This window comes from Lissotriton vulgaris, unplaced genomic scaffold (assembly GCF_964263255.1).
Source record: "Lissotriton vulgaris unplaced genomic scaffold, aLisVul1.2 SCAFFOLD_1549, whole genome shotgun sequence".
Classification (NCBI taxonomy): Eukaryota; Metazoa; Chordata; class Amphibia; order Caudata; family Salamandridae; genus Lissotriton; species Lissotriton vulgaris.
The window spans coordinates 484,851-509,567 of record NW_028255745.1 but is presented as its reverse complement, the minus strand read 5'-3'; the positions used below and the strand labels follow the sequence as shown (position 1 = coordinate 509,567).

The following is a 24,717-nucleotide window of genomic DNA, read 5'->3' as shown; positions in this document are numbered from 1 at the left end:
CTTAAACCATATGAGTCTCCTTGTTTCTTTTTTATGTAATGCTTACTGCATACATCATTGAACTGCCTTAAATTGATACCTGTTGGGAATTGTTTTTAATACATAATCTACACCCATCCCGATGTGGTTTATGGGTTTTACTCCTGTTGTTCTTTCACAAAACTTGTAAATAAGGCCCCTTTTTACACAGCATTTAGATTGAAAGGGGCGGGCAATGGGTGTTCCGGTGGCGTTCCGCCACAACACCCACTGCGTTTGATGCTGCTCCCTATTTACAAGGGTGGCGTGAATATAGAGCAGCATCAAAAATAAGACCAGGGAAAACCTGGTCTTAACCTGGCGAAATGAATAATTTCTCCTCGTTTTTGCTGTTTCTAGCACACATAGAAACAGCAAATTGCCTTTAGTGATTGTTCATGTGCAGGAAGTTTTTCCTTCCTGCACATGAACAATCATTTACAAATGACGAGTAGCAAATTCTATGTGTGCTGCTCAAAGCAGCACAGATAGAAGTTACAAATCGCCATTAAGGGACACCTTTCCTGCACATGAACACCTTGATGGAGCAGGGTTTTCACGAAATAATACCTGCTCGGATTGAAACCCCCAAAAGTGCGAAATCATTAATTGTGTAATGTGCAAACTAAATGCGAAAAAGGACTAACATAAGGGAAAGTGAAAACTGCGCAAGCGATACCTAAAATGCTGGAGTAGGCCGCAAATGCTTATGACTAATAGAAAATAAAAGGACAAATGCTGCTTCATTGTTCTATACTAATATGTGTTGGAAATAACCGTAACCTGGGATGTGCATGAGCAAATGCAACATGCAGGGTGGGTATGCTATGGTAAAGCATTTTAAGTGATTAATAATGAATGTTTGTTTTCCATAGAAATATGGTTTTCTGCTTTTTAGAAAAGGCCAGAGATTCATTTTAGAAAATAAATGCGGGTTTAATCTGAGCAAGAAAGGGAAGGTGGAAAACTGTTCATCCTTCATGAATCCTGTGTGCCTGCCAACATTTGCGTGGAGAAATAAAATAAATCTTCAGAAGTGGAACACTTCCTTAGAGCGCGGCGTAATTGAACAATCGAGGCACAAAAGTTGTTACATGACTGATATCGAGGAAATGTGTACTATGACAGCAGCTTGAATTTGAATTTCCTGGGCTGGAAGTTGATAAAATGAGTAAAGAGGACAATGGACAATTTTACAGAAGCATCATGACGAGAGTAGTGTGACAGTACACCCCCTTCCATAACCAATAGAATGAAGAGAGAATTGTGTGTTATGATACAATGTGGTTGGTCTTTTGGGGTTTAATATTAGGTACTCGGTGATAGGGGTTTAGGTGTTGCTTGTTTTCTTTCTGCGTGATAGGAGAGGGCTGCATTAATGTCTCCTATTTGGGCTGGCTCTTTCCTGTTTGCTAAATCTTGACTTAGTCTTTGTTCTTCAATTCTTCTTGAGGGGCTTGCTGCTCTCTTGGCAGAGAGGAGTTTTCCAAAATGTCTTGTGGGTTAGTATAATATTCAGAATTTGCATAATCATTTTGCAAATGCTTATGTCTCTAATATTTTGTCTTTACGCCGATCCACTCACTCATTGCATTGAAGTTGAGATGTACTTCTGTTATTTTCTTTATTGTTTCTTGTGTGATGATCAATGATTCAAGCTGTTTTGAATTTTATGAGCAATCACAATATTTTAGATAAATCATTATAAATATACAAGTGAGTTTTTCTTTATTAGAGATATTGAATTTAGTTTATAATGATTTTTACACGTTCCAGGTATTAATTTGCCAAACCCTGATTACATAAATAAAGCTTGCAACTCCACCAAGGATATTGCAAGGCTAATATGATAATAGACATTGGTAATTTTGGTACTTTACTCACCCAACGTGAAGGGGCTTATTGGGTAATGAATTGGGACCAGGTAATGGAAAGTTTTTTGTGCCAGATCGCTGGATCATGAACACCTTCCTGCACATGAACAATCATTCCCTGCAACGCAGACACCCTTGCAGTATGGTGCAAGGCTGCCTGCATTGGCACTAGGCAGCTAGATTTAGCACCAGCGCTAGGGGAAACGCAGGGGTGCGCTGCATTCTTATGAATACGGCGCATCCCTGCATTTTTAAACAGACAGACTACATTGTTGGCAATTTTGGAGCAACACCGCTTTCTGCCAGTTTATTGTAATATGCCTCTGAGTTTTCTGATCCCTGGCTTACCCCTTGCCACCCCTGAAACTGTTCTTGCGACCCCTAGCCTCAGAGCAAATGGGACTTTGGTGAACCCTGTTTACTTTCTGTTGCTCAAAAGAATGGAACATTTTAATTCATTGCAGTATGCAGGGCACCTCAGAATGTTGTCATCTTACCAAATAGATATATGGTCTGATGCGCGCACTCTAATGAAGTAATGTTGCTTTCCTACTGGAGCTTTGCACTCCCATCCATCCCCTCTTCTGGACTGTACTTAGTTTCACTTTCAATTACTGCTGATATCTGTGTGTGCCCATGCAGGGCCACCCACTCCAGCAGGACAGCAGAAGAGTGTGTATCTTTCCATGCACAAGGGTGGGGCTGGCATGGAGTCCCAGTGAATCCAGGTCTGGCTGCCATGTCCTTCAAGCCATACGGGCTTTAGCTGACCTTTCAACCTATACAACACTGTAACTGTAAGTATTTGATTTCCTACTTATAATTTAAAATTGTTTATATCGGTGGCTCTGTATGGCTTGCTATAAAATATATTAATAATGGGTCTTTGAATTACACATATTTAAAGTTTGTATGTTAAACCTTTTAGAAGCCCACTGCTGGGCTCAAACTATGCACTTTGAAGTTCATACTTAATAATTCCACATTTGTAAAGCGCAAACTTATCACCCCTAAGGGTTTACAGGTGCTGGGGGGCGGGGATGTTAGCGTTGGGGAGATTAAGAAGCATATTTACAAGCCCCTATCACCACCACACCGTCACGTTTCTCGACGTTGTGGTGGTTATAGGGACTTCGCTATATTGACAAGGCGGCATTAAGCCTCTTAACATTTCTTAACGCTGCCTTTTAAATAAAGCACCCTTTCATGCTATGTGTAAGCGGCGGGCAATGGGTATTGTGGTGGTCATTCCACCGCAACACCCATTGATTTTGATGATGCCCCATATTTACAAGGGTGGCGTAAATATGGGGCAGCACCAAAATTGAGACCAGGGAAAACCTGGTCTTACCCTGGCTCAACAAGGAGAAATGTTTAATTTTGCATTGTTTTTATGCTGTTTCCATGTGTGCTGCCTTCTACAGCACACATAGAAACACCAAAACACCATTGAGTGTTTATGTGCAGGAAGGTGTCCCTTCCTGTGCATAAACAATCATTTTTTTAAAATGACGGCTTTCAACTTCTAGGTGTGCTGCATAAATAATGATTGTTTATGTGCAGGAAGGTATCCCTTGAAGAAGAGTTTCCTGAGTGGGTGCAATGTTTTATAGCCCCCACTCTGCACCATTTTTTTCATGTTACACATGTTAGGTTTTCGACGTGTTACACAGTAGCCAGTGCCAAGACACCCACGGGTATTCAAGCTCTTATTAGGTCTTTTTAAAAATGTTGTTTTTCAAAACAAACTCACAAAGCTGGATTTAATTTTTTTTGAACAAACACCCTGATGTGCGATACGTTTTCTCCATGCTCGTTGAGGACATGGTTTCATTGCCCTTCCCATGTCTACCATGCCTTGCAGCCGCGGTGCGTCCATTGGCGCGTAGAGGCGTAGCCCCACAGCCCATGGACCCGTGGCTGCAAGTAAAATAAATTTCACTGTATTTTTAAAATTAATTATCAGGATTATCCGAGCGCCTTTGGGAATCCAGGCAGCACCCGACTGAAACGGGAGTGCGCTGCGCAGGGGGGCAGGCGGGGCTGGTCTGAGTGACAGCAGGACGAGTCCACGTGACGTACATTTGTTAGACATTGCAGGCAGACCTAACGCACAAGTGCTGCTTGGGGCTGAAACTAGCCCGAGCATGCGCATGAAAGTTCCCCCATTACAGCTAGTGACCAGGGGGGTGCTGGTTAAACCGGGCGGCAGCCCCCGGCGTTAAAAAGGGCGACAGGGCAAGCAGTTAGTGTGCCCCCCCAAGCCAAACCTGGCGCTCATCACCAGCCTGTGCTTTGCTTTCTCGAGTCTCCTCGTCGTCATCACCACTACTTACAGTAGACAGACAGAACATAGTACCAGTAGTCTCTTCTTTTAGTGAGTATCTCAGTTGTACTTGTTTTTTAGGAGGATAAATGTCATTAGAGGCCGGGGCCCGGGGTGTATGCAGTTCCGTCCTAACTTCGGTCGGATATATACTGCGGTGCTATGGGGTTTTAATAGCGGAGTTCCACATGGTTTTATGTCTAAATGTAATAACAGTCCGGTTTCAGATTTCACCCGACAACAAGATCATGGTTCGTGTTCGGGCGAGGAGGGGAGCGGACTGAGAACCTACAGGGACGGGGGAGAGTGGTGCAAACAACAGGCAGCACGCAGACACTTGTCATTTGTGCCGTGTTTAGTTTACTTTTTGTTCTAGTTTTCGTTTGCTTTGTTTGGTCGTTCATGTGTTGCAAATTAGTGGTTGTTTTTCTTGAACAGCACACACTACGAACCGTACCGCATCCAAGCACTCTTTATTTAAGCGGTATAGTCATGTGTGTCGCCTTTCGGTTACAGAAGACACAAGTACAGCTTAATAAGAAGAAGAAGGGAAAGTTTAAAGTCCATATTTTATAGGAAATCTAGAAAACGTGAATGCAAAACTGTTAAAGTACAAAAAAGGAGAAACAACGCCATGATATTTCCAAAAGCAAACACAACTCCTAAAATGTTTGCTCGGAAAAAGACTGAATTCGAATGAATGGCTGCCGCTTCAGGGTGGTGATAATTATGTTCAACACAGACCCATTTAGAATACGGGGACTTTGGAAACGGAGTAAAATACACGAGCAGGGATAGTGAAATCATGGCTGCATTTTAACAGCACTCCTCGCTGCCTCTCTGGCCCACGAGGCCAGCCATTTGTAAGAGAGAGGGGCCGTGCCAGCTCCATAGACTGGCAGAGAGAAAGGACGGGCGGCGGAGCGGGAAGGGGCACAGTCAGTCACAATAACGCATAATGATGTTAGGCTCTCTCCATGCTTAATAGCTGCGATGTGCTGCGCCGCACAATATCAGAGTGTGGGCAAGGGGCGTCGAGGACGGAGCGCGTCTTTTACCCCTGGTTAAGACTACACGCTGCAAAAAAAGATGTTTCTGTGCTACAGACATATGCTCAAACGGGGCTAATGTGTGTAATGATCAACCGTGGATAATATTTTCAGTTGCGACCCCACACAGTATGGTCAAGTGGGAGAGCTGGGACTCCCCCTCCCCACAGCCGGTCCGACTTAATTGGCAGGGCTGGTTTGCGTTCCCAGTTCCGTCGTAAGCATGTATGGCAGGATTGGGTACTTGTTGGCAGCATTGGTTTCTCCCATGGGTCCGGTTTTTGATGCGTAGCTCCTCAGTGCACTCCTTACAGCCAATAATTTGGTTCAGTGTATCTCCAAAGGGAACTTGACCCAGCGTTAGAAGCGCTGCCCTTATCCCATCCTAGGGAGATCAGAGTGGCAGGATGAGCGCAGTGAGAGCAGATCCGCATTCACTCTTAAACATGGACCAGCCCTAGTGCTGGCTGGCTGTCCTGATGTCTACATGGCACCTTGTTTTCAAGCTTTGCTAGTGGATATCCTTCTTAAACTCTTGCAGGTTAGCAAATGTTTCTCAGGCATGGCTTATTAGATGTTAGACTGCTTGTCACCATCGAAAATGAAATGAAAATTCTACCAGTCAAGTTCCATTAGCATTGGACCTAAGATACATCATTACACATCACTTAAAGATAATAGCAACACGTTACATCAATCCGTCCAAACAAGTTACTCATTTACCCACTTCATCTCACCCATCCACCCACCCCAGACATCGACCCAACTCATTCATCCAGCTATTCAACCCTCCTATCCACCGAGTCACCAATTCAATTCAACCAACTCATTCATTCATCCATCCTTCCAAATCATCTAACCACCCAACTCACCCATCCATCTATCCATCCATCCATCCATCCATCCATCCATCAACCCATCCCAGAGTTCAGTCTAACCACTCATTCATTCACATCCAACCTATGCATCCACCAACCCATCCATAAAGTGTGTGTACATAGATAAACAGGGATCTAATGACTACAAAAAGATTCAGTTCATCTTGTGCTCTTACTCGGATATAAATTGTGGTGGTCTTGATACCCTTTATGCAGTGCTTAATTTATATATATTTTTTAAAAAAGTGCAAGGACCCAAATATTTTCTAAGGAGTCCAACACTGGTGGTTTCTGAATGCCCGAGTTGCTGATTATCAAGACTGCCTATTCATGATTCCACTTCATGCCTCCTTATCTCACACTTGGGGGTTCATTTGCATCCCTGCGTTCTACCTTTGTTACCCGTTTTCTAACTCTCTCTGCCTCAATCTACTGATTGAGGTACTCAGAAATGCATTGTTATCTCTGTTTTTAAAAGTTTTGTAGTGTTGGTTCTATTTGGAGACTACAAAGATTTTACTGATCAAATGGCATATTAAGTACATTTTGTTTCACCTTAACACTATCATCTGTGTAGAAAGACATGCGTGATAGTCACATGCGTTCTAATGGTAAAGGTAAGGCGTGGTTCCCAATGCTTTGTGAAGGCTGTTTCCCAACTGCTGTGCAACTTCTTCTACTCTTAGAGCTGAGATTTTCATGAAAGTCTTATAGTCTGAATTCAGCACCTGGGCCTAATAGGACGGAATGTATGAAGCTCTGTGGTTATACTGAATAAGCAGCTACCTATGTTATGCCATCTATTAATGTAATAACTGCACTTTCACAATTGCTTTATTAACCTTCCTGCTTTCTCAAATTTGCTTCAAAATGCACGATTTTTCTTCTTTATTTATTCAAAATTTTCTTGGGGGGTAACCCCCAAAACCACCCTTATGGGGTTCGGGCAAGCTCGCTGCACTCGCTCGCTACGGTGCAGTATGCAAATCACTTTGCGCCCCACCACTTTCAAATGTCATCAGCCGCCTGCCGATCCCAGACAGGGAAATCTTAAATAGGGTGGGGCGACCGCAACTGGGACCTGACTGCCTCTAGCGGACGGGTCACTGAGTTAGGGGGTTTTATTTGCAAAGCCCCGTGTGGCTCCTTGTTTAGGAAACCCTCATTTCCTCACCTATGAATGAGGCGGGATACCCGCACGCGAGTTTAGCAGGGCAGGTTATCCAAACATAAATTGGGCATGCGCGACCAATCAAGGACCACTGCTCAGGTTGCTTTTTTAATTACACAAACTTGGCTACAGGACGGATCCAACCCATACATTTTAAAAAAAATATTTTTTTATGAACATTACAAATGTTTGGAGTGGTTCGAAGAGTTGTAGAGATTGTGATACATATAATACAGACATATTATCAGTGGATTAAAAACAAAGGGCCTCATTTACAAGGAATTAATGCAGTGTGGTGCCGCAAGCCATTTGGCTGTGCCGCACTGTTTTAATTCCAAAGCACAGGGATGCATCATATCTACACGACGGATCCCTTTGCTCTCCTCTCCACTGAAGTACAATTTGCTGCAATGCGCCGACGCAGGCACCCTTGCACCATAGTGTGCAAGGGGAATGCGTTGAGGGGAATTATTGTTTATGTGCATGAAGGTGTGCCTTCTTGCACATAAACAATCTGAAATGGTGTTTTGGAACTTCTATGTTTGCTTCTAATGCAGCACACATAGAAGTTGAAAAAAGTAATTTATTTTTAAATAATTGTTTATGTGCAGGAAGGGACACCTTCTTCCACATAAACAATTACAAGAAGGGAATTTCCTCGTTCTATGTGTGCTGCAGAATGAAGCATGAATAGAAAGAGGAAAAAACAACGAGAAATGTAAACATTTCTCCTTGTTGTGCGTTGCTACTCCTTCCGTGGGGTGACATAGCATTCAGACGCATTTTCAGGTTTACGAATTCTTGTAAACCTGAAAATGCGGCAGAATACATGGGTGTTGCGTGGGAACACCCACAGCAACACCCATATCACACCCCTTTCATGCAAAGTGTTGAATGAGAAGGGGCCATATTTACAATGACACGAAAAGTCACGCAGGGTAGCTTTACTTGTGCTTGTAAATATGGGGCAGCAGTTTGCGCCGCCAGTGCATCACAAAAAGTGACGCACCGATGGCACGCGGTAATTGTAAATAAGCCTCAAAGTACAAAACAATCTGTGAGACATTAGGGGGCTTATTTACAAGCCCCCTGCATCGCAGGCGTGTCACTTTTAACTAGGATAAAAAGTGATGTACGGTCGGCGCATTTGCAATTTTTCCCACTCCAAAGGCCAATTTAATTTTGAGTAGGCTATTGCATATAAAACCTATTGTGGACCAATCACAATAACATTTATGAAGTCATTACCTGTCTGAATCTTGGAAATACCACAGCTTTTGTTAACTTTTGAGTAGTGTTGGTGCTTTGCTACTATGTTATGAATTATTTATTTCATAAATGGAATTATAATGAGGTGATGTCTGCATGAGGTAGTACAATTGTAATATATAAGCGGCCTTCTTAGTATTCCAGTGGTGTTAGTGGTTTGCAATTAAGATGGTTGATCATCGTGTTTCTCTGTTAAATTCAGAACAATTGTATCCAGTGAGATATTTATCTAGATTTCTTACACACTTGCTGTTGTGCTGGCACTTCTGAGTTTTCCACCTCTGCTCTGCCCATTTAAGAAGTTCTCCCTTCGAATGATTCACCTTTGAAGCGTTTGTGGATTTCCACATTGTGGCGAATTGTGTTTGACCAAAACAGTTAAATCTGTGAATTTGCAATCAGGTTTCTTCTTCTTAGTTTGATTCATTAGACCAAGCAAGCAAGTTCTGGCGCAAATAATAGTGCCAGACTCTTGTTCTTTTGTCTGAGTGATGTCTTCCAAAAAGTCATTGATTGGTGGTCTTTGGACAGGGTCTCTGTTAGATTCCAACCAATCAGATGTTTATTAAAGTAGTACACCTGAATGCCAAGATGATAGGTCCTCTACCTACAGAGATATTATGTGTGTTGTCTCCCAGTTTACTAGCTGTATTGGTGCCTTTCCAACTAAATCCCTCCGTCAGCGGCTCCATCGCAAGGGTAAAGAGGATTGGCGGTGAAGATCATTCCTCATGTGTACCACATTTTAAGTGGAGGGGTTTAGATATTACTTTCGCTTGAGCTTGAGTGTAGGAATTTTATCCTTGTTGTGATTTCCGGGATGAAAGTCATCACACGTAGAACCATGGATAGGTCATTCTGACTAAAGGTGTTGAATGCTTTCTCCATGTCTGTTGACACACACTACTGTAGGCAACAAAACTTTCAGTGTGTAGTCTTTCATGACATGAAAAATCCTACTGTTTGCCACTTTATTTCTTTGTGGGATGAATCCAAGAGCTTCCATTCTAAATTTAGCATTAATTATAGGTGATACGAGGACAACTTTAATGGGTCTAGATGAGGTTTGGATAGTGTCACAATTATGGCTTCTGTGGTGGTAACAATGCACATCCTCTAGCTTCTTGGTACATTTCCAACTGTTGTAGGCCCAACTGAGTACCCAAAGAACTTTGATCAAAAGTTTTCATAAGCAAGTGTTTTGCCCATTACCAGTTCTCTGGCAGTTGCTCGTATCGCTGCTAAGATGGTAGATACTTGTAGTTTAGAAGAGGTCAACTTCTTCATTCTTGCCCCATTGACATAACTATCCGTTTCTCGGTCAGTAACATCATTGGGCTCAGTATATAGTTGCTTATAAGTCTGTGACGTGTGAGGTAGAGTCTATGCAAGTATTTTAACTGGATGAGGTGAAATTGAGTGGCGATCATCCCGTGTCTCAGAGCTGCCCTAGTCTCGACAAATCCTTATTGGGCAGAGGGCCTAGGTCTCATTCTCAAGAAGAACTCAACTGGTTTTTATGTCAAATCAATGCAGAAAGCCCCCACTAGACCGTCACACATAGGTATAGGCCTACCCCATGCATTGCTGGAGTAGCATCATGCTTATGACACAACTCCAGGAATGCGTAAGTTTTGCCCCAAACATACATCAGGATTCCAGACGCATCTGTCAATCCTTGCGACATGGAGTGCCATCCATCGTGCCTCAAGAAGGGAGCAGTGAAAAGTGTTGCATTGCTGTTTTATTGCAGCGATGCAACCCTTTTCATGAATGAGGCCATTAGTATTTAAGAAACCAAATCCAAACCCTTCCAAAGTAGCCAATTAATGAACAGTTAGATTATGTCTTGCCATAGCTAAGATGATGGAAACATATCTGGCCAAGTGGTTGTCAAAACACATGAAGGTGAAGGCTTTTAGAACTGGTCTCAGGCAGACTTTTGGCCCTGTCAAGGAACCGAACCTGTGTTGATGTCTGACGTTGATGAGGTCAGATGCATTCAGTAGACAAATATGCTGCTTTTACATGGTCGACCATGAGGTATTGGTCCACCGCATTGCAAGAAATCCTGTTGGTAAGGCTACCCTGGGTTGGTTTAGGCCTGCAGTGTCACTGATCAATAAGATCGCCTGTGGATTCTCTCATGGGTTTTTCTAGTTTTTCCAACTTTTCAACTTGATTAAATCTTTTGGTTTTACCTGATTTTCCTTGTCTAGTGGACCTGAGCAAACAATTTGGATCCCTGATTTCTGTCCTAATTTTATGGGAATCATCCACAAACCAGACTCAAGAGTACAGTAACTTGTCTTCTTCATGGGCCAAGATTTTTCATCAAACACACAGATTAATGCAGTGACACCATTTTTTTCTTACAGCTAAGACCACTACGTAAATCCTGTCTGATCGGCCCGAAGCTCTGCATGCCACGGTTATGGAGCAGGTGTTGTCTCCTGATTATCATGGAAATAGAATATATCTTGGTTAACCCGCCCAGAAATTGAGCAGTCTGTAGATATACAAAACCATTATACAATACGCTTAGATGAACAACTTATGGAGTTTGTCTGTCGCGAAAGCCTGACACTCACTTCCATGGCTGTCAGTGGAAGAATCCAACTTACGTTACTGTGTACCCTTCTGATAAATCCAACAAGGAAATTTAAGAAGCAGTGTCATTTAGCTGAAGTAGGGAGGAGCACCAGGAAAACACTTGTTAACACCTCATCTTCAACACCTAGGCAGTGGAATATTGAACGGTCAGAACACTAATGACTAAGGTCAAGAAAATGCTCAGCTGACTAGATGCATTGTGATATCCGATGAAGGCTGTGGTAAAACTGTATACATACACATACATCTATACATTATAACACTTTCACTCACTGACCTGGGATACTGTTTTTTTGTTCTTCTAAAATGATCTCTTCTGTGCATTCTCAGGTCAAACTCTGCATTCTCCCCTCCACTGCAGTTATTGGGATCCAGATTTAAGAAATTAAGGCAAGGATGCCTGTGGTTGAGGGGTCCTGGACAGTCCCTATGGACCTCTCTTCCACTAAAACTGTGCACAGGTCCTAATCACTCAACATTTCATAGGGCTAAAAAGACCCATCTGTTTTGATGACAATTCTGATCTCACGGTCAACCTTATAAACAGCACCATGAAGCCTCTTGGGGGCTGATTCACAGAACTAACTTAAGACAAAATCCTAAACGTATACTTTTGGTATTCACAGAAGCCATTTAGTAGTAGTAAAGTTAGGATTTTGTCTTAAGTTTGACTTAAGACAAACTTAAGACAAGCTTAAGACAGACTTAAGACAAACTTAAGACAAAATCCTAACTTAAGTCTGCCTTAGTTAATGCATGTGTTACGCAAAGCATACTTTTAGGTGGAGCATACAGCACCGAGAACTCCCAGTGAGGATGTACACTGGTGCAACCCTGGACTCTGCCACACTTTTGGTTATAAGGTTCCACGTGTTCGCCTTTCTCCACAGATTGAACAAAGACCGTTTTGGCATGAATTACTGAGAACCATGTCAGTGTGTTTTCAGCAGGGCGAGTATGGATGTACCACTGCTATCAACACACTTTTTGCAGATTACAAGTATCCTGATGGGGTGTGGTGGAGCAAGTGGGAGGCGTTCATTCCGCTCCCTAAGTAATGAGTTCTTACAGAGGGAATCATTAGCTCCCAGTCCGATTCTCACAAGCAATTCCTCATTCTCCCTTGCAGTTTCCCCCTGCAGATACGCTGGGGGGAAACACAACAGCGCAGTGGTGTTTCAGTAGCAATTGTAATTCCCGATGGGGTCAGAAATTCCCTTACCAGTCCCATCGAGAGTCCTAAGCTGTACTGAGGCCCTCAGATCACTAGACTGCCACCCATATTCCCACATATACACTGAATAAGGAAATATGGCTGGGAACAAGGGGTAAAGCTTACAAAGGAAGGGTTAAGCATTCACAAACCCTAGAAACAGGAAAATCAGACCTAAAACCCCTTCCTTCTGTTCTAAAGACATATAGCAATTTGGAAAACTTTTCCTGAATCACTAAGTATGTTTAGAAATGGATAGCAACCAGATATGCCAGAATTGCGACCCTGGCCTCAGAGGTGGTAAAATCAGTGCCAAGAACACAGGGGTGTCACACATTTTCAAAATCTGGCTCTAACCTCGTTTTCTGCTAATTTATCTTACATTAATGGTCAATAATAGTTTAATATGTACTATTAGTTTAAGAAAATGTGGAGCAGCAAGATGTGGACCTCCACTGGCATATTAGATAAGAAAAATAAAATGGTTTTAATGTATGTGTGTGTGTGCATGCAGGTGAGAGAGAGTTTGAGTGAGAGAATGTGTATATTTGTGAGCATCTATGTTTGTATATGGGATTGTGGATGTGGGTGTCAAGATGAGTGAGTAAGTATAAGTGAGTCAGAGTCAGAGTGAGAGAGTGCGAATGAGTGATTCAGGGTGAGAGTGAGTGCATGAGAGTAGGTGAAAATGGATGAGTACAAGCCAGTGCTAATAGTAGAATGAGTGTGAATAAGTGAATGTAAATGAGGATTTACCCATGGACATCGAATCACCAAAATGTCAGGGGTAGCGGAAGTGACATCATATGACCTTTGACCCAGCATCGCCCCAAGATGTGATGTCACATAACTTTAATTCTGATGACAACGCAATAATTCACATTGAAGTTACATAATTACATAATTAATATGAAATATTCTTCTAGGGGAGAACAAAGGGTGGGGGCTTCTCTTAACTGAGAACTTTTTGAAGTGGGCTTTACTAGTGTACTTGAATTTTCCCATAAATTTGCTAATAAGCTATAGGCTGTAAACAAATACTCACTAAATATTCAAGTCCTTTCATTGTGTACCAAGCTACTGAAATCTGACAGTCCCCATGAGTTCACCCAATTATGGGTCTTATTTACAAGTCGCTTGTGCCGCCAGTAAGTCACTTTTTGTGACGCACTGGCGGCGCATTTTGCTGCTCCATATTTACAAGGACTCGTAAAGCCACCCTGTGTGGCTTTTCGTGTCCTTGTAAATACCGCCCCTTTTCATGCAGCACTTTGAGTGAAAGGGGTGTTCCATAGGTGTTGCTGTGGGTGTTCCCACACAACATCCATGGATTCTGTCACATTCCCAGATTTACGAGAAAGAAATTGTGAACCTGGAAATGCATCAGAACGCTACACCTCCCTAGGGGAGACGTAGGGAGAAGCAACGAGGAGAAATTTTTTCATTTCTTGTTTTTTCCTTTTTCTATGCGTGCTGAATTCTGCAGCACACATAGAAAGAGGAAAACACCTCTTGTGATTCTTTTTGTGCAGGAAGGTATCCCTTACTGCACAAAAACAATAATTCCTGCAACACAGGCACCCTTGCAGCATGGTGCAAGAGTGCCTGCCTGCGTTCGCGCATGGCAGCCAATTATGCACCAGCACAGTGGAAAGCACAGGGATCTGTCATATCATTGTAGATATGACACATCCCTGAGCTATGAAAGTGACAACAGTGCTGAGCAGCAAAATGGCTTGCGGCACCGCGCTCAGTCACTTTCTCGTAAATAGGGCCCTTTTAAAAAAAAATCCTATGGGTGCCCCCTTATGTCAAAAATTACCACCATTGTTAGGACCAGCATTTTGCCATGGTGGCCACTTTTGCCCAAACATTACATACAATATGCAAGTGCCAATGCCATAACTTTTCTAATACTGCTTCTCTTGCCCTTTGGAGGTCCCTCATGTCAAAGGGTATGTCTAATATGTCAAGGACCACATTTTGTCATGGATAGCCCCATGACCTTGCCACAGTTTTTTCTTTGGTGTGCCATCACCAGCATACTTTACAATCCCTGTCTTCAGTGATGTAGCATTGATGGCAGCCACCCCATTGAAAATGATTGCAGCACTAATGAATGTGGTTGGGAGTGGACAGCACCCTTTAAAAGAGAGGGATACCCGGCCTCTTGTGTCTGAGACGCCGGGAGGTCAGGTCTGTGTTGCATTTATTAAAGTGGTAATCCATTGTACACCGCCACCATGGTTGCTAACTTGTGAGATAAACTGTATACAGTTTCAGGATTTTCTAATTTTGCGCTTTTTAGACCCCGCCCCCTGACAGCATCCCGCTTACCTTTGGAAGAGCCCAGAAAGAGGGCATCTTTGGAGCGCCTAGCGCTTAGCTGGAAGAAGTTGTTGTGTGTGCATTCTTAATTTACACTGTCTCTTTAATTGGATGTATTCCTGTTAGGTCATTTCTAGAATATAGAGTGTTGTACATGTCATACTCTGCATCCTTTGTAAAGGATCAGTTATTCCTGGATGCTGAACTTGCTGGATTAATTGTACTGTGCTCTTCGATTAATTAAAGGATTTAACTTATATCCTTGGATTTACTCTTCATTTCACTGGCGACGGGATTCGAAGAGCACAACCTACGTGAGCAACCTTATTGAACTCTACTTTGGAGTATTTTTATCCTTTTAATTTACCCATGGAAATTTTGACTTAATATCTTCGATGGATTATGACTCTCAAGCTACACTAATTGGATTATAACTACTATTCGTGGAGCTAGCTGTGTTTGGAATAAGTTGCTGCTTCTACCTCTGATTTAGCTGCGCTAGAAGTGAGTTACTGTTTCCTTCTGCTTACAAAACCTTTTCTTACAATATTGACTCTGATCGTTTTGGGAAAAGATTTTTGGGTCAAGTTTAATTGCGGAGGAAACAAAGTTTTGATCTACTCGATTTCCGATTCCATTAACGGAGGAAACAAAATTGTGATCAACTCGTTTCCGTTACCTGCACGTTTCGCTGCACGCACTGCTGCACGAACTATATTTTAAAAGTCGCTGGCTACTTCACGCTCCGTTTCCGTCATCGTTACTGCCTTCCTTTGTTGACAAGCTCGGAGTTCTCCTGCGTTCCGATTCTTCATCTCCAGCTACGTTGACTATGAGGATTGTGGGTACGCTTCGAAAAGGATTGTGGGTACGTTGCGTGTGACGTCACACGTTTCTGGTGGCCATCTTAGTTAAACGTGAAGCCTTAAGAAAGACGTTTCTCCAGCGGACCTAAATTCTTCTACTTTTTCGATAACTATTTGATTAATTCTTCGTTCTCAGTGACTTTTGTGCGCTTCATCAACGGTGATTCGCACACCATAAACAGTGATTCGCACACTATCAACGGTGATTCGCACACCTTTTAAGTATTTTGTGTTCGTAAGCTTGTACAATAATTATTTATTTATTGTTAAAATAATATCGTTCTCTACCTAATTAACCCAGCATTGTTCAGTTTAATATTGTTGATTTTATTGATTTTGAGTAGCCTTATCTAGGATGACCCAGCCTAATTCTAATATTAGTGCTCCTCAGGCATTTTGGGTTTCTGGTAATTAACCTCCATTAAAATGGTTGGAGTGGAAACCTTATTTTTGTAATTATATAGATGCACTAGATGAGGATGGAAAAATGTCTCATGCTCAAAAGAAGAGACTTCTTCTTCATTCCTTAGGCCCTGTTGGACTAAAAGTGTATGAAACTATGACTAAACCTTCCTTTCCAGGAGATTTGAATGTTTATATGTTAGCGCTTTTACATTTAGACACTTACTTTGCTCCTAAAGTTTGTATCGGAGTAACAAGATACAAATGTTTTTCAAGGAAGCAAGCTAAAGAAGAAAATATTGATCATTTTCTTGCTGATCTTAAAAAATTATCTTTAGATTGCAAATTTGGTGTTTTACAAGAAGAGCTAATTAGAGACCAAATCGTTATGCATTCTTACAATGCTTCTATACAGGATAGATTGTGGATTAATGGAGATTCTCCGTTAGATGATATCCTTGCCATAGCACGCAAAACGGAAATGTCTGGCAGGTGCGCTAATGTGATTAAAAATGATAATACTTCCAAATTTAATGAGGTTGTTGGAAAAGTAAATGCAGTTGATAAGAAGAGGTTTAGTTATAGCTCAAAACAGTTGTTTGGTGCTAGCAGCAAACCTTTATATGCTAAACATTCTCAATATTCTTCTAATTTTAGACCTAGATGTTATAGATGTAACAGCTTGGAGCATTTAGCTGACTTCAAGGGATGTCCTGGCCTTAAAGCTAAATGCGCTAGCTGCGGTTTGAAAGGTCATTTAACGAAAGCTTGCAACAGGAAGAAGAAGAAGAGTAAAGTGAATTTTGTGAATGACATGGATGATGAGGAAATAACTGAGAATGAGTCGGAAGATAATTTGGTAATGAATTTACATGACAAACTAGTTTTGAGAATACGAGATGAAGATGTGGTTAACAAACCTATCTGTTCCATGAGTATTGGTGGAGTGAACGTTAAAATCTATGCCGATTCGGGTTCACCCTATACAATTGTTAATGAAGAAATGTGGAAGTCCTCTTTTGTCCAACATGTGGGTGAGAAACTATTACCATCAGATATCCATCCTGAAGGTTATATGGGGGAACCTATTGCTATTCTTGGTTTCCGTTGGTTCATATTTAGATTCAAGGGCAGAGAGTGTAGGGGTACGCTGTACATCTCAAGTAAAGGGCCACCTGTTTTGGGATGGTTCGACCAAAAACAACTTCACATTATTTTAGATCCTAATAGCAAGGAACAAGTTTTAGTCGTGGATGATAGTTTTGTTGTTACTGATGAGATTTTACGGAAATTTCCAAAAGTCTTTAGCAAAACTTTGGGAAATTTAATTGGTTTTGAACACAAAATCATATTAAAGGAAGATGCTTGCCCCAAAGTGCATAAATGTAGGAATGTTCCCATTCTAGTAAGAGATGAAGTCAGCAAAGAATTAGACAAACTTGTTTCGACCGACATAATTGAACCAATTGAAGCAAGCGAATGGGTTTCTCCGATTGTCGTCGCAAGACGTAGCAATGGAAAAATTAGGTTGTGTGTAGATTTAAGGTATCTAAATAACAACATAGTGGTGGATAAGTTCCCACTCCCTAAAATTAATGAGATGGTTGCTAGTCTTGGCAACGCACAATGGTTTTCAACTATAGACTTATCGTCTGCTTATCACCAGATTTCACTGTGTCCTGAGTCAATGAACCTCACATCATTTGTTACACCTTTTGGTTGTTTCCGTTATAAGCGGATGCCTTTCGGTTTAGCTTCGGCGGCCGCTGTTTTCCAGCGATTAATGTATCAACTGTTCAAGGAGGAAAAAGGTGTCAGATTTTTTCAAGACGACATTCTTGTTTTTGGAGATGATGAGAGTGAACATTTGTCGAGGTTGAAGAAAGTTTTAAGTATTCTTGAGAGCAAGGGTCTTACCGTTGAGCATTCTAAATGTAAATTTGCGCAGAAGAGCGTGACTTATTTGGGTCATGTCATTGACGGAGAGGGTGTTAAACCCAAGCCTTCTTTGATTTCTGCTATCTCCGAGGCTCCTGTTACAACATGTAAAGATGACATAAAATCATTTTTAGGAATGGCAGAATTTTGTTCAAAATATGTTCCAAATTTTGCAAGTGTTACTTATAACATTCGGCAGCTCTTAAAAAAAAGTGTTAAATTTGAGTGGTCTAGTTCTTGTGATGAGGATTTTAAGAACATTAAGCATGTGATTGCTAAGGCCACTGCCTTGCATAGTTTTGATCCATCTCTAAAGAATATAATAACTACTGATGCTAGTAACAAGGGTCTTGGGGCGGTTTAATGCAAGTAGATAAGAAGGGAATGGAGAAAGTGATAGCCTATGCTTCGAGGTCCTTGTCCCCCTGTGAGGAGAAATACCCAATAATTGAAAGAGAAGCCTTAGCATGTGCCTGGGCATTAGATCATTTTAAGTCTTTTGTTTGGGGGAAAATGTGTTTATTACGCAGTGACCACAAACCATTAGTGAAAATTTTGACTACTGAAGGTGTAATCAATGCTTCTGCACGCCTTGCTAGGATTTGAATGAGGTTACAGAATTTCATCTACAAGATTGTTTATGTTCCGGGGAAAAGTAACGTTCTTGCTGATTTTCTATCAAGAATGCCTGTAATGGGGAGGAGCCAAGATGGCGGACGGACAGGACGTTTGAGCTCCCGGCTCCGCAGCCCATCTGCTGTTTACAAGACATCCTGATCTCTACTCTTGCCTACGGCGCGAGCAACTGTAGCCACGAACGCGTTGACACTTACCGCGTTCCTCCGATGTCCCCGCCGGCTGTTTTGGTCGAGGATTCGTGGAGATTGCCGACTTCGGACTCTGCCTACTGACTCTGGCCCGATCACCGCCGCCGGACACTGCTGGATACGTACGGTGAGACGGTCTGGAGCAGGGCCGGCGTCTGGGGAGCGATACCGGCTGTGGAGGTGGGCAGCTTGGCGAAGCCCCCTTAGCGACGGAGGGGTTGCTTATGTGGTTGGGGACGGGCTGGCGACACTTCCTTTGTTATGCGGCCAGCGGTCGGAGCGGCATCCATCTTGCAGCGCCTACCACCCGCATTGTCATACAGCTGGGGGCTCTCACACCGCGCGAGCCCCGTATTACGACCAGTATCCTTCTTGGTGGCTTTGACTGCTGTTCCTCCATGCTATTGAGTCGCCCCCCCACCCTCCGATGTGGGCTAACTGCTGCGGTGGTGACGATGCCGGTCTACCTCGCCGAAAAGGCGGATGTTTCCATACCCCCGACACTTGCTGCCCTGCATACCGTCGAGATTGAGGGTGCTCCGGTGGCGCCACTGCACACTGCTGCCAGGCTGAGGCGGGGTACAGACCTGACCTATGGTGACATCCTTTCAGCCATTATAGACCTGAGGGCGACATGGCGGCGAAACGCTCGAGAGCTGGAGCGGAAGATTGACGAAGCTATGCCTTCCAGGGGACTACCGCTGCTGTCTGACCCCCCACTGCCTCTCATTCCCATCGAGGCGGATACTTTGTGGCGACAGGAGGATACTGTGGAACGTCCTATCCCTGGCTACAGTGTCGAGTGTTCTCTTAATGACGAGGCTGCAGTTACAAAGTTTCCTTCCACTCTGAGTGCTGAGACTCTGCCTCTGCAAGTGTTGCCAAGGCTTCCTCAACGTTGCTGGAGTGTGTGCCGTTCTGTGGGGAGAAATATGTTCGTCACTTTGGACATGTTGATGGTCGGTGATTGGGAACTCTCGCTTACTCTTCCTCTGCTTCTTCTATACCGTGAGCGGCCATCTTGCTCCTTTGTTCTGCCTGCAGTGCACCTCCAGCGGTGGCCATGCTTGCGAAGGTTTCAGCGTTCAGGCCAGGGCTAAAGTTGTCCCCCTCGAAGATCTTGCCTGATCGCCTGGCCATGACCCGAACTATAATACTTGTTGATGTATTCGGTGTGTTGCATATGTGTAATTCAATGCTGTAGATTGCAATGGCTAATACCTGCCAGGGTCTTCCTCGTTTTAGGTCACATATGATGTATCTGATTCTTGTCCCTCCCTACCGTGGTGGGTGCACGTGCGGACTGGGGGTCTGGGGGGCACTATTGTTGTTGGTGGTCACAAACTTCGTTTTTGCTCGACTGGGGGGGAATCGGGTTGGAACATTACCTCGATTTACGTTAGGGCGCTCTGTGTGATATCCCTCCTCATTAGTGGCAATGGCTTCTGTCTTCGCTCTGTTTTGGTCGACGGATTGTAGGTCTTGGGCGGGTAGTGGAAACCGGGACTTGGAAATTATGGCCCTCCTCCAGGGTTAGGTGTTTCTTGGGAGTTTTAGATTAGATTCTTCTTTTCTTGCTCCCTCTATCTAAGGTGATGTTATGTTTTTCTTTCTCCTTTTTCTTATTCTTATTCTATATTTCGGGTTTATGGGGCGACAGGTGCGCTGCAGGGGGGGGGTAGGCCGTAGCCTTCGCATGCGTATAGGGTGGGGGTTGGGGGATGGGTTTTTGTTTCCTTTCTGTTTCTATGGTGCCTTGTTTTTTCTTTTACTTTATCCCTTCTTTCTTCTCTCTTGGGTCCGTGTAGATGTTGTGGCGGGCGGGTGGCGGTGGACAACTGCTAGGACCTCGGGTCTCATATCCTTGCTGATTATTTTCCTTCTGCCAGGCCGCCTGGGTGTTTCGCCATTCAATTGTTGGGCCGTGTGTGCCTATGTCGCTACTACTGTGTTTAAGTCCACATGGACCCTGCTCTTTCTTTTGGCTCATTTTTTATTTTATACTGCAACAAAATGGTTGGACTTTACTTGTTGCTATGAAACTTTAAAAATTAACCTTTATTGATCCTGAGGCGCGCAAGCACGAGACCTACAGTGACCTACTAGCTGACTGCTTGCCAATTGTTATTGTTGTGCTGCTGCGCCATCGTTTTGCATGCACCTGTGCTTACCAGTATTTGTGGCCGGCCTCAGGGTTGTGGGCCACTATTTGTACCTTTCTGAATGCACTAATAAAGGTTTTCAAAAATTAAAAAAAAAAAAAAAAAGAATGCCTGTAATGCTGGAAGAATGTGACAATAATGAGTGGAATAAGTTACAGGTAGCTTTTGTACACGATGAGGGTCTTTGGAAACCAGAGGATTTAGATGTAGATAGTTCTAATGAGAATGATGTTTTGCTCAGAAGTCCTGTAACGGTTAACTCCCCTTCTGAAGTTCCTTCTAGTAGTCGTGTTGTGGAACTTACTGACAATATCACAGAGGAATCAGTTTTTACCGCTGAGGTAGGAAGTTCTGTTTCTGTTAATGAGGATTCTTCCTTGTGCCGTCATTCCTCAAGGAAGAGGGTGGTTCCTCTCTGGCTTAAGGACTACATTATGGAAAATATGTAGTAGTATTTTTTTAGTATCATTTTCATCTTATCTTAAGTTTCCGTTAATTTCGTTTTTTTGTTTTCCTTTCTTTTTTTTTCTTTTTTTTATATAAGGAAGGGGGATGTGTTGTGTGTGCATTCTTAATTTACACTGTCTCTTTAATTGGATGTATTCCTGTTAGGTCATTTCTAGAAAATAGAGTGTTGTACATGTCATACTCTGCATCCTTTGTAAAGGATCAGTTATTCCTGGATGCTGAACTTGCTGGATTAATTGTACTGTGCTCTTCGATTACTTAAAGGATTTAACTTATATCCTTGGATTTACTCTTCATTTCAGAAGTGCCCACCAATTTATACTTTGATTGCTGTATTCAGGCCTCAAAGAGTTAACAATGTCTCTCGCACCGGTCGAGGGATGCACATTGTGGTGCGAGTTTCAAAGGTATCTGCAGAAATCACAATCATTACACTTTCACGAGCATAATTCATGTTGTTGGACAGATAAAACGTTATTTATATAATGCTTTCTTCTAAATCGCTTTAAACAGAGGAAACTGACACCCAACCTAACATGTTACTCGTTTGATTGACTTGGTAAGGATGTCAGAGCATGCTGGGATCTGATCTGTGACAAACAGTAGACACACAGATTTGAGCAATTAGCTCAATGCTAAATTAATATGTGGGATTCAGAAAGGCATTCTTATCTCGATGGCTTGACATATGTCCTGAGGTTTAAACATCAGACTGTCAATAAATAGAAAAAAGACCCGTTCTCATTGAAGTCAGGGTTGTGGTAGGGCTGCCTGTGACGCAACTTCCTGTCACTTCAGTGATGTCATCACTCATCGATTTTTTTTTTGTGCCCATACTTACTTTTTCAGGAATGTGCTCTGAACTCATGCATATTAATGAGGTGTTCCAGTGACTCAACAGCCCCTCGCGCGACTGGCGGTGACTTATGGAAGCAGGGCCTGCACATGTTAAAAGACAGCACTAAGAACAGCTGAAATGAATTTAGGGAAATATATAAAAAGTATGGATGAGTACAATCTTGTCTACGCAACATATTCCGCTTGCGAATGTCCAGCCAGACGTTGTGCCCAGTCACTTACTTTGGTAACCAAAAACAGAAAAAAGCAATTATTGAGTTTAACATAAATTCCTCCAATCCGACAAATAGCTATTTTTTTGCTGAACATCCTGTGGTGGCAAAAATGTCCCTATAACCAACAGTTTTTTCTGAGTAAACGAAACCCACGAATTAAGTGTGGCTATGTTAACACAACAACACAACACTACTGATCAGTGGTTCTATTATTTCAGGTATAATAAGCTTCACTCACCAACATAGTAGAGATAGCTCCAGCGCACAAATGCCAGGATGAAGACCCCGGCGCTGAAGGATGCCATCCCGATCATAACCATCGTGGTGTCTTTCAAACATCTGGAGAAAACCAAGACGCCCATAAAGCTGGTGATGCTGATGAAGTTTCCAGCGGCTTCGCCGTAGCCAATGTCCACTGGACCCCAATTTAATGGATCCTTTATCACGAATAAGGGCAGGACTTCGCGTGCTCCTTCCAAGGTTATGCTGTAGAGAACGGCGCTGATGTAGAGTAGTGCTATTATGACCTTGGATGGTGCCACCATGATGTGACCCTCAGCCTGGATTGAAGGTGAACTTCTTGTGGGACAGTCATCTAACAACCTGGTTCCTTCGGTTTGCTCAGTGCTTTCGCATTGGCTGTTCGCTACACAGGCCTGGTTGGGTTCCCTGCTTCCATTTCCCATGTCCCCTGCCTCAGGGACCTTCAAAACAAAAGTGCTGTATACAACGCAGAATAGGTAACAAGCAAGCGTGCAGAAGGCCAGCACCATACCCTGATGATGTTTCGCACTGAAACATATAAAGATGTGCCCTGAGGCCAAGCTTCCAGCAAAGCCAGCCAACCCGTAGGTGAGCTCAATGATGAGGAGTCGGACAGACCTCCAGCTCTCTGTAGAGTCGAGCGCCGCTAGTGCCATGATGCCAACCCAGTAAGTGGTGAAGCCACCGGTGACGCCGTTCAGTGCCGCAGAGCCGTACACGACCTCTATCGGCCAATCCAGTAGTATCACAAGGAGGAGGAGCAAACGAGACATGAGGTAGCCAAGCAGTGGCACACAGATGGTGATCTTCCGATGCTTTCTGTCCCCAAGCCTGGCCAGGATGTAAGCAGACAGCAAGGGACAGAGGCCAAAGAGGAGATTGTTGATGATGTAGAAGTTGGCGATGGCTATCTGCTGCGCTTCATCAGTCGGCACCACTGCAGACGAATTGGAGTGATTGTAATAGTTCTTCACCACCATCAGCAGCCCGGTGTCGTAGAAAGAGCTGGCCATCTCGGTCCCGGCCACGATGGGCTCTACCCATGACCGCCATCCTACTGCACACACCATGCCAGCTGCTGTGTCTCCTCTTTGCCTTGTACCAATGTATACAAGGTCATAATATAATGAAGAATCTGGATATCACAGAGGACACGCACTCAAATGCATGGTTCTTTCTAGCAGTTCACTGAAATCTTGTATAGTTGAAGCTGTCAGCTCCTGCTAATATTTTGCTGATCCCAAAACGTGTGAACGACTTTTGAGTCCTCAACCTCTTGGGAGCTGCAACACATGGGCATCAGGCTCGTGCTCTCAGTAGCCCTTTCAGCTGAAGCTTCTTTCTCTGCTGTGCATTTTTTACCAGGAGGACAGGAAGTGGGAGGGAGGGGCCGAGCCACGAAAAAACAGCTGTCTCAACAACAGGATGCTTCTGAAAGAGAGCACAGATGAAATGTCCAAAAGTGCCAAACAAGCACTTAGAGACATGGTTCTATGAGACGCAGTATGCCTGTCCGGGCTATTACTCATTCAAGACTACCCCATACAAATTTCAAAATATACCAATTTAGGTCCACACTGTTCCAGAAAGGCATGTGCTCTTCTCCGTCCCATGGGTTCATTCCCTTTCCCTTCCACTCTGTTCTCCATTTCCCCCATCTCTCCGGGGCCCCCTCCAATTCGCTGAAGGAGAGGCAGGGTCGCCAACTGCTCACTTTTCTATTGGCCCGGGAGTGAGGGGCAGCCAATGAGAGCGGAGTGGTCACAGGACTTCCCCGTGTGAGCTCAGAGGGTGTTTACTAATGCTTCGTCTCGAATGGAGTGGGCCCAATTGAACGTTTCTCTTAACTTTCACTGTGGCATGCCAAACTGGAATATTTATATGCTCATAATCTCCAGCCTCAGCGGCCATGTCCCTGCTTTGCAGACGCTGAAGAATTAAATGTAAACCATATGTCGGAGAGTTTCTTTAATAGTTC

General features: G+C 43.3%; 1 pseudogene; it reads right to left on the bottom strand.

Moving 5' to 3' along the window:
- Positions 1-22,705: 22,705 nt before the first annotated feature.
- LOC147659021 (solute carrier family 46 member 2 pseudogene) lies at positions 22,706-23,809 on the bottom strand (annotated as a pseudogene).
- Positions 23,810-24,717: the final 908 nt, after the last annotated feature.